General features: G+C 37.9%; 1 long non-coding RNA gene across 3 annotated transcripts in view; it reads right to left on the reverse strand.

Moving 5' to 3' along the window:
• Window positions 1-11,069, reverse strand: part of LOC140501926 (uncharacterized) — a 190,586-nt gene that overhangs the window by 173,408 nt on the left and 6,109 nt on the right. For 2 of the 3 annotated variants that reach the window (XR_011966433.1, XR_011966432.1), the window contains exon 1: window positions 10,793-10,884. The exons of the other annotated variant lie outside the window; for it this stretch is intronic. This is a non-coding gene — a long non-coding RNA (uncharacterized lncRNA). Of the gene's footprint in view, window positions 1-10,792; window positions 10,885-11,069 lie in introns of those variants that run through there. 3 annotated transcript variants of the gene reach the window in all.

An 11,069-nucleotide genomic window follows, 5' to 3' on the forward strand; every position in this document is an offset into this window, starting at 1 on the left:
CAATGCTAGGACTTAAAAAAAAAAATTCCCAATCGTCTTCTAAAGCAAAATGCCTTCTACATCCAGAGAAAGAACTATGAAATTCAATCGCAGAATGTAGCAGATCATTTTTCTGTGTGTGTATTATGTTTTGGTTTGTTATATGATTTCTCCCATTCATTTTAGTTCTTCTACACAGCATGACTATAGTGAAAATGTATTTAATAGGAAATGTATGGTGTGGATCCTATATAGAATTGTATGCCATCTCAGGGAGAGAGGGAGGAGGTGGGGGGTAGGTAGGGGGAAAAAAATCTAAGTTGTACAGTAGTGATTGTAGAACACTAAAAATAAATAAAATTAATATTAATTTTAAAATAAAAATTTTTTTTAAAAAGGAAATTAATGGAGTCTGAAACCTCATCCAACAAGTTTGACTTTGATGCCTCACAAAATTCAAGAATGTATTATTAAAGGAAGTAGGGATCATGAAGAGCCAACACAGCTTCATCAATAGCAAGTCAAAGTAGAATAACCTCACTCCCTTTTCTGTCAGGGTGACTAATTTGGTAGATAAGGAGAATGTAGCACACATAATTTAACTAGATTTTTGACAAGCATTTCTCAGAATTTCTCATGGGATTCTTGTGGGAGAAATGGAGTGATGTGGCCAAGACAATACAACAGATAAGGGTCATGGTACATTTTTTTAATGACTAGACCCAAAGGGATACTCACTAATGTTTTAATATAAGATTACAAGGAACTCTCTAAGGGGAATGTCCAAGAAGTTGTACTTGATGCTTTTCTGTGTAATGTTTTTCATTAATGGCCTAAAGGCATAGACAATGAGCTTATAAAATGTACAGAAGACACAAAAGCCAAGTGGAAGGAATACCTAATCCACTGGATGATAAGAGTTAGGATTCACCAAGGCCTCTACAACCTAGAACATTGGACTTCTATCTATGTATCATCATTACCTGGCACAACAGGAGCTTTTTAATATATAGGTACATTACCTATACAAAGCAGGTTCTTAATAAAGGCTTTTTTTGTGTTAATGTATCCAATAAAATGAACTTTAATTGAAAAAAAAACACATACATCAACAAAAGAGAGAAAGAATAGATCAATGAATTGGACATGCAACTATAAATAAGAAAAACCTAATTTTAAAACCCTCAATTAAAAATCAAAATAGAAATCCTGAAATTCAAAAGAGAAAAAAAGGTTGGGAGACAAGATGGTAGAGTGAAGTCAGCAATTTTGGTAACATTACAAACCCACTCTAAACAACTTTGAAAAACTCATCAAACAGAATTCTGAGCAAGATAACCCCAACAAAATCACACTGAGTTATTTGTTTAGTCCTGGGAACCTTGGGAGGCCAAAAAGAGGGGTCTGTGGACACGAGAGGGAGCTGGCCTCAAGCAAGTGGTAGAAGCACCCCTCACTATGGGCAGTAGAGATAGCAATGGCATATATAGCTGCAGCCCCAGGAACAGCCAATGCCCACCATGAAATACCTGCTCAGAAAGAGATACCAGACAGATTCCTGTTCTAGCACTGGATGCAGGACCAGGCACCATTTAGAAACTCCATCACCCATTACAAAAGTCAAGGTCAAAGTTCTAGGGTCTACTAGAATAGTTGTGGTCTCAAAGGAATAGAGGTCAAAGTTCTAAGGCAGAAAGGAGTGGTAGTGGATAAAATGGAGCAAAGAGTCCTGGACATGACTGTAACAAAGACTAGGAGAGCAGTGGCCAAACCACAGACCAGATCATATTACTCTGGAATCTTCAAAAACTTACCAGATACCAGACCTACCTGTGAAAGTAGGACATGAAAACTAAAAGCTCAGGCTAGTCATCCTCCCCAGAGTTAAGCAGAACCCAACACAGAAACAAAGTTCAAAGACAGGACTTTCACTGCCAAGATGGCAGAGTAAGGAACGAACCCTCTGAAGCCCTCCCAAATTCCTCTCCAAACAACTTGAAACATGCATCAGAGTTAATCTAGGAGTAGAGAAGCAGCACAGGAGGAAAGGTCTGTCTCACTGGGGTGGAAGGGGAGTGAGACACAAGAGCAGCAGCAGCCCATGTGGTAGGGTGCCTAGCCTAAGGCAATTCACCATCCAGGCCCACCCTCCTGCAAGCCAAAGGCCCCTAGACAAGTCAGAAGTCTCTGTAGCATAGCAAAGCCCCACCTCCAGCACAGGCTACTAGCCAGGCTTTGACCCCTTTGTTGACCAATAGTGAGGTCCCACCCAAGGGATGGCCAACAGTGAAACCCTACCCCGAGGTCTCCCCCAGAAAGGCCTTGTTTTCATAGCAATGCAGCAGCAAGATCTAGCCCCTGGGAAGGTCAATAGAGAGCCCCACCTCCTGATATAAGGCAGAAGGGAAGCATACCCTCTAGTGCAAATAAGCAAACTAGTTCCTGAATCCCAGTGAAAGCCAAAAGCAAGACCCTAAGCCCCAGTATGAAGAGCTTGGGACAGTGCAGAACCAGAGTCCAGTTCTCATAAAAACACCGAGTCACTAAATCAGGCCTGAGTAACATATGGCCTTGGGGCTGCTTGCAGCCCACCAAAGGATTTTGGGTGGTCCACGAAAAATGCAGGGTTGCCACTGTGCACTCTCCTCTTTGTCACGTGATGTACAGCAACCAACCATCATCAGTCTGTCTCTAAACTATCTGGGATAACAAAGTAGTTAAAATTACAACCACCCACCGACCCAGCAAAACTGAATATGATCTTTCAGAGAGAAAAAATGGATATTTAATAAAATAGAGCACTTGCAAGCAATCCTAATTAAAAGACCATAGCTGAATAAAAAATTGACCTCCAAATACAAGACTCAAGGAAAGTATAGAAAGGTAAAAAAGAAACAAGAGAAAATATAAGAAATTCAATAAGGTTAAACAAACTTTCTATTTGGAAACATAATATTTGTAACTCTTTAAGAAATTTATTACTGTAAGGGCAATTAGAAAAAGCATATTAGACAGACAGTGTGAATATAAGGTGACTTTGACGGGATGATACTCTAAAAAGAGCAAAGGTGTGAGAAAGAAGATTGCACTGGGAAAAGAAGGAGGGGGAGATAGAATGAGATAAACTATCCCTTATAAAAGAGGCATGAAAGACCTATTATATTGGAGGGAAGATGTGAGAGGTGGTGGGCAAAGCTTAAACCTTACATTCATCAAAATCGACTCAGAGGAAATAATATATATACTCATTTGGATACAGAAATTGATCTTACCCTATAAGGAAGCAAAAAGGGATGAAGATAATAAAAGAGGAAAAGGAGACTGATAAAAGGGAGGGCAGATTGGGGGAGGTGGTAATCAGAAGTAAAACACTTTTAAGGAGGGAAAAGGTGGAGGTAAGTGAGGTCTGAGAGAGAAGGATAAACAAAGGGAAAAGAGCACAACGGGAAATACACAATTAGTTATCATAAGCAAAAATGGGAATGAGATGATCTTATCTATAAAAGAGAAGAAGATAGCAGAATGGATTAAAAATCAGAATCCTACAGCAGTTATTTACAAGAACACATCTGAAACATCGAGAGTCACACACAGGTAAAAGTAAGGGGCTGGAGCAGAATCAATTCTACTTCAGCTGAACCAAAGCAAAGCAACCACAATCTCTGACAAACCAAAAGCAAAAACACATGTAATTAAAAGAGATGGAAGGATACTACATCTTACTGAAAGATACTCCAGACTATGAAGTAATATCAATACTAAGCATTTATGCACCAAATGGTATAGCATTTGAATTTTTGAAGGAGAGGCTGAATGAGTTACAGGAGGAAATAAACCATGGGTGGGGAACTTGTGACCTTGTTCTCTGAAGTTTAGATTCAGTCAAAGGGCTGTACATGAGGGCCACCTGGGGTCTCAACATTGCAGGTTCCCCACCTCTGAACAGACAATAAAAGCATACTAGTGGGTGACCTCAACTTTCCCCTCTCAGAACTAGATAAATCTAACCACAAAATAAACAAGAAGGAAGTTAAGGAAGTGAATAACATTCTGGAAAAGTTAGACATGATAGATCTCTGGAGGAAACTGAATGGGAATAAAAAAGAATGTGCCTTTCTTTTTCTCAGCAGTACATGGCACCTACACAAAAATTGACTAAATGCAGAAAAGCAGAAATAGTCAATGCATCTTTTTCAGATCATAATGCAATAAAAATTATACTTGATAATGGAATATGGAAAGATAGATCAAAAATTAATTGAAACTGAATTATCTAATTGTAAAGAATAAGTGGGTCAAAGAATAAATCATAGAAACAGTAGATAACTCCATTAAAGAAAATAACAACAGAGACAACATACCAAAGTTTATGAGATGCAGCCAAAGCAGTACTTAGGAGAAATTTCATGCCTGGAATTGCTTACATCTCAATAAAATAGAAAAATGACAGATCAATGAATTGGGCATGCAACTAAGAAAACTAGAAAAAGAACAAATTAAACCCCCCAAATTAAATACCAAATTGGAATAAAATAAACTATTAGCTAATTTGATTTTTAAAGTTAAGAAAAAACAAATTACTAGTATCAAAAATTAAATCAAAAATTAAAAAAATTTACTACCAATGAAGAGGAAATCAAAACAATTGTTAGGAGTTATTTTGCCCAACTATGCCAATGAAATGGATGAATATCTACAAAAATATAAATTACCCGGATTAAAAGAATAACAGCAATATTGCAAGATGAAGAACTATGAATGACTTAGCTATTCTCAGTGATACAATGATCTAAGAAAATCCCAAAGGACTACTGAAGCATACTCTCCATCCTCCAGAGAAAAAACTGATACTGTTTGAGTACAGACTGAAGCATACTATTTTTTACTTTCTTTTATTTGAGTCTTCTTGTACAGAATGACTAAAATGGAAATGTTTTACAAGATGGCACATGTATAATTGATTGCTTACTATCTCAGGGAGGGGGAAAGGGAGGGAGGAGAGGATAAATTTGGAACCCAAAACTTTAAAAAAAAATAGTTTTAAAAATTATCTTAACATGTAATTGGGGGAAAAAAATAAAATATATTAAAATAAAATAAAGTCCACAGTCAAAAAATAGGGGGGGAGATGATAAAACAACCAAACACACAAAAGAATCACACCATAAAAATGTACTATGGAGACAGAAATGCTCCATACACAAACTCAGAAGACAGCAACAATATGAAAACATTTACAAACAAAGCCTTAAAAAAAAGTAGATTGGACAAAACCCAAAAAGAATTCCTAGAAAAACTAAAGAAATTTTTAAAAATATTTTAAAAAGCAAATAATGTTAGAAGGAAAACTGGGAAAAGAAATGAGAGGAATACAACAAACGATGAAAAATGTATTAAATGCTTCATAAAAGAGGGGGGGGAAATACTGAAGTTCCTTAACCAGAATTGAAAGATGGCAGAGTAAACAGAGGTCAGTTACCTGACCTCTCCCAAATTTCCTTCTAAGCATTTTTACAGTAAAGCCTCAAATCAAATTTTGGAATAGCAGAACCAAAAAAGGGTTTCAGTAAACAATTTTCTAGTCCAGGACCATTTAAGAGATCAGCAGAAAAGATCTGTCTTTTAAGAGACAGCCGAATCAGCGTCAGCAGTGCCTTCAGGAGCTCTCAATGCACAGACAGTAAGGAGGTTGGACAACTGGTCAAAAAGAGATTAGAAGGGACCTTTTGTTAGCACTAGGTGAAGGAGCCTGTTCATTGCCCACACAATAGTTTCAGATCACAGGGATCCTAGTCACAGTTCTAAGGCAGAGAAAAGTACTCATGATTGCTAACAGCCAAGAACATGAGTCAAAGGAGCAGTGACCATACCTCTTCTTAGATCACAGAAACTTAGAAGAACTGAAAACTTACTGAGACCCAGAACTAGCTCTGAAAACAACAGGACAAAACCCCCAAAGCTTGGGATGCTGTCCCCTCCACACCCTGGGGGCAAAGCCCAATGTCAACATAAAATGATACACCAAGAAACAGGCTTGAAAAATAAGCAAACAATTAAAAAAATAGAGAGAGAGATAAAACCTGACCATATAAAGTTACTATGGGCCTTCCTACAAAACAAATCTCCCCTAATCAAGCTTACCTTAATGGGCAGGCCCATTAATGGATGGGGAAGATCTTTAACTCTCATTGACATAATTAACATTATAAGTCATTAGCCTCCACTTGCCCAAATCTAATTTTTAAGAAATTATTTTCTTCAGTGAGCTTTTGGTACCTCTTTTTCCATTTGGCCAATTTTACTTCTACTCTCATCACAATGGGCTCAGAGGGAGCTCAAAAAAAAATACATATACATTCAGTTGGGAGAAAAAATCTATTTTGCTCTACAAGGAAGAAGGGAGAAAGAAGAGAAAGTGGAAGAGCCAATGAAATAAAAATGACAATTCTACCTAAATTAATCTACTTATTCAGTGATGCAATAATCAAACTAGCAAAAAAGTATATTATAGAGAAAGAAAATTCATCTGAAACAACAAAATGTCCAGAATATCAAGGGAATTAATGGGGGGAAATGTGAAGGAAGTTGGCCTAGCCCTACCAACTCTCAAACTATCTGGTATTGGCTAAGAAATAGAGCAGTGGATCCATGGGACATATCTGGTAGACACTGTAGAGTAAATGACCACAGTAATTAATTTTGATGTTCTCAAAAATTTAGGTTTATCACTTGACAAAATCTGATAGGAAAACTGGAAAACAGTATGGCAGAAACTACATATGGGTCAACTTCTCACACAGTAACCAAGATAAGGTAAAAAAATGCTTAATGATTTAGACATGCTATCATAAGCAAATTAGGGGAGCATGGAATAGTCTACCTGTCAGGTCTATGGATAAGGGAAAAATTTAGGACCAAACAATATATAGAGAATACAAAATGATAAATATATTATTTTGGTTATATAAAATTAAAAAGCTCTCACACAAAGTTGTCATTCTCAAAGTCAATGTAACCAAAATTAGAAGGTAAGCAGAAAATGGGTTTTTTTTACAATGTCTCTAATAAAGGCCTCATTTCTCAAATACATAGAGAACTGAGTCAAATTTATAATACAAGTGGTCCCTCAATTGATAAATGGTCAAAGGATATGAACAGACAGCTTTCAGATGAAGAAATAAATATAGTCATATGGAAAAAATACTCTAAATCTATTACTCAGAGAAATGCAAATTAAAACAACTCTGAGGTATCCTTTCAATCTATCAGATTGATGAATATGATAAAGGAAAATGATAAATGTGTGTAAAGTGGGATACTAATGCACTGTTGGTAGAGTTGTGAACCAATCCACAAATTCTGGAAAGCAATTTGCATCTATGCCCAAAAGACTATTTAAGTGTAAATACCCTTTGACCCAGCAATACCACTATTAGATCTATATCCTAAAGAGATCAATGAAAGAGGAAAGGGATCCATAAGTATCAAAATTACAGCAACAAAATTAAAAACAGAAAGGATTGCCCATAAATTCGGGAATGGCTAAACAAGTTACAGTATATGCATATGACAGAATACTATTGTACTGTAAAATATAACGAAAGAGACAGTTTCAGAAAAAGCTGGCAAAACTTTTACAAACTGATGCAAAGTGAAAGGGGCAAGAACCAAGAGTATCATTTCCATGGTAACAGTATCACTGTAAAGATAATGAAAGACTTATCAACCCTGATGAACCACAGTTGACCCACCACAGTTCCAAATGACTCATGAGGAAACATGCTATCCCACCTCCAGATAGGTAGCTAACGGATTTTTCTCATTTTTTTGGTTTTTTTGTTTTTTGGGTGGGGGAGGGGGAGGAGGGAGTATTACAGCTCATGCAGAAATTAGTTTTTAATGACTATATATATTAATAATAGGTTTTGGTTTTCTTGCCTTCTCTTAGGGGAAGGCAGAGAATTTGGAACTGAAAAAAAAGTCTATGCTTAAAAAGATTTTTCAAATGTGTAAAAGAAAAGAACAAAGGAGCTCATGAGGATCTGCTCTACAAATGGGAGCCTCACCATTAATGGGAAAAAGACAATGGCATCAAGAAAAAGGCATTTGAAATTTATCTTAAAAAATGAAAAAAATTATTTCCTTCTCAAACACCCCAAACAAAAGAAATATAAGAAGGGTAAATAAATGTGTGTGTGTGTGTGTGTGTGTGTGTGTGTGTGTTCGTCCTTCATTGCCAAAGAAGACCATGCCATCAGAGAAATAATTATATGACTTGTACTTGACTTTGTTTTTTGTGTGAGGGAGGGCTGTGCAGGTCACCAGCCTCACTTCTCCTCCAGAGCCATCTGAATCCAGTGACCAGATATTCATCAGGGTGACTGGAGATGACCCAGGATGAGGCAATTGGGGTTAAGTGACTTGCCCAAGGTCACACAGCTAGTGAGTGTCAAGTGTCTGAGGGGAGATTTGAACTCAGATCCTCCTGACTCCTGCACTGGTGCTCTGTCCACTGCACCACCTAGCTGCCCAGGGTAAATAAATGTAACAACTAAGAATAGCAACAACGGAGAGACCCCCAAGATTTCTTTCTAAATGCCTGCAAGGAGACAAAGGTGAAGTATACGTCAAATACAAGTGAAAGTAGAGTCAAAGGCCTGAAATACCATGAACTAAAACCTCCTCACACTCCACCTACCCATGAATCTATTTCTTTTTGTGGGACTAAACTGCAGAAGTGAATAAAAGCAGTGAGGGGATGAATACAATCGAATATGTGAAGTACCCTAATGAAGTCTACTAAGGGAAACTCAACTCTTGTAGTCTCTCATAGATCCTACAGATTTGGGCAAGAAGGCAAAAAGAGGGAAATGTTAAAGCGGAAAAAGGAAAAGTATTCAATCAAATACTTACTTCAGTGGTAAGTGACATAGAAGATAGAGTGTCAGGCCTGGAGTCAGGAAGACTCATTATCCTCCTGAGGTCAAACCTGGCCTCAGACATTTACTAGCTATATAATCCCGGACAAGTCACTTATCCCAGTTTGCCCCAGTTTCCTCATTTGTAAAATGAACTGGAGAAGCAAATGGCAAACCTGTTAGTATGTTTGCCAAGGAAACGCCAAAATACAACTGAAAAGTGACTGAACTACAACAATCCTTCAAGGGTGATAAGTGCTGGTGAATACTACAGAAGGGAGATAGGGACTTTCCAACAGGTATGATCCTCAGGGATTGGGTAGCGAGATCACTTATCTAGCCCCATGATAAAGGGAATCAGAGCTCACTCCTCCAGAGCAACTGACACCTAGAAGAGTGGGAAGGCATAGACCAGGGAAATAATTTTGAGGCAAATGGGAGAAAACTAATCAAGGAGAGGGCAAAAGTCAATAATAAAGTATACTATTAAGGAAATAGGAAAATTCCTATTGTGGGGCAGTATCCTCTGTATTACCCACAGGAACTGATATTTTTAAGAGAGAAACAAGAAATAAAAAATGTTAGATTGTTGAAGCTCTATCTAAAAGACACTTACATAGAAATTATTTAGAAGAACTCAAATAGGTACCATAAAGCTATAACTGCATGAAGTATAGAAAGAGTAAAGGTAGTGTTTGAAAATGAGGTAAAGAGAGCCATGAGAACAAACTGAGCTAAAATAATTAAAAAGACAATCTTTTCTTTAGAGGAAGAAGATAAAAAGTCCTAACTTGAAAAAATAAACACAATATTATATACAAGTGGAGGAAAATTTAATCCTCTCATGACTTAAAACTATGAATGGATTAAACAATCTAATAGACAAAAAAGAATGACATTGCATTAGAAAACAAAACCGATTCACTATAAGAAATATATTCTTTTAAAGAGATACACAGAACAAAAATTGATCTTCATAGAGGGTTTCCTCCCTTCTCCACCCTTTTCAATTTAAAGCCCTTTTGATTAGAAATCAACAATATATCCATAATGTAGTTATGTGTATCCCTTTCTCGACAATGTACTGTACTAATTCCATAAACTGACAGTCCAGCTATATTACAGTATGCCTATATACATTTATGTGCTTTTCACATAACAATATTATTTTATTCTATATGGCTATTTTATCTCCAGGTAAACTTGGCTTAGTAGAACATAAACTCTCTGAAGGCAGAGGCTCTGTCTTATTCAAACTCATTATCTCCCGAAGTACACAATAGAGTGGATTATACACAGAAAACATCTAATTAAATGTTATATGTGCCTACTGACTGGCAGGTCCCTATTGGGTTAGTATGCTATACATACTTATTAATGGACTGCCTGCCCCTTCACCCAGGAGAGAACTAATTTAACACTGGGGCTGGCCTGGGAAAAAGCAGCCTTGGCTGATGACTGAATTGTGAGTATATCAAGCAAACCTTATGCCTCTATAACCAGCCAGGTTGCAGAATCAAGCCCACCTAACCTGTGAATCCTATCAGATCATCAGGTCTCCAGGCAGGAAGAAAGGTTTACCATGTGCCTTACCACACAACCTATGACCACCATCCTTGCTTTTTACCTCTTGCTCAGAAAATAATAATCATACCCACGCAACTATTGCTACTGGGAAGTTTTTGAAAATATACTATCCTATAGCTCCAAAGAATCCTGTGATTCAATCACAGACTGACTGCCTTGCCACTCTGCTTCCTCAAACCCATCTATGTCATCCCCTTACCATTCCATGTGCACATCCCATTTTACCTCCCATTCTTCTATTGGGCTAACCAATTTCCTATCACCCTCCCTGCTTGGGGCCTGCCCTGAGCTGTGGCCTGGAAGCTTACCTCTCCTGGAAACCAACTGCTTTTACTGGTCTTCCAACGGTTCTGGCCCCTCCTGTGGGGGAGGGGAATTACCAGACAGTTCACTCCAGGAGGCTGCTTACTGCATTGTATTCTCACATCACTTTCCCTTCTCCTGGTCCCCGGCTATATATACTCCGCCGTAGCTCCTCCCATGTTCCACCCTGGAAGCAGAGCCAGCTCCATAAGGGGCGTTCCCAGCACCCAAAGGCGGGTTCTCACCCCAAGTGTCTCCAGGCTCACCAGGGGGCCACGGTCC

This window comes from Notamacropus eugenii, chromosome 4, assembly GCF_028372415.1.
Source record: "Notamacropus eugenii isolate mMacEug1 chromosome 4, mMacEug1.pri_v2, whole genome shotgun sequence".
NCBI classification, from domain to species: domain Eukaryota; kingdom Metazoa; phylum Chordata; class Mammalia; order Diprotodontia; family Macropodidae; genus Notamacropus; species Notamacropus eugenii.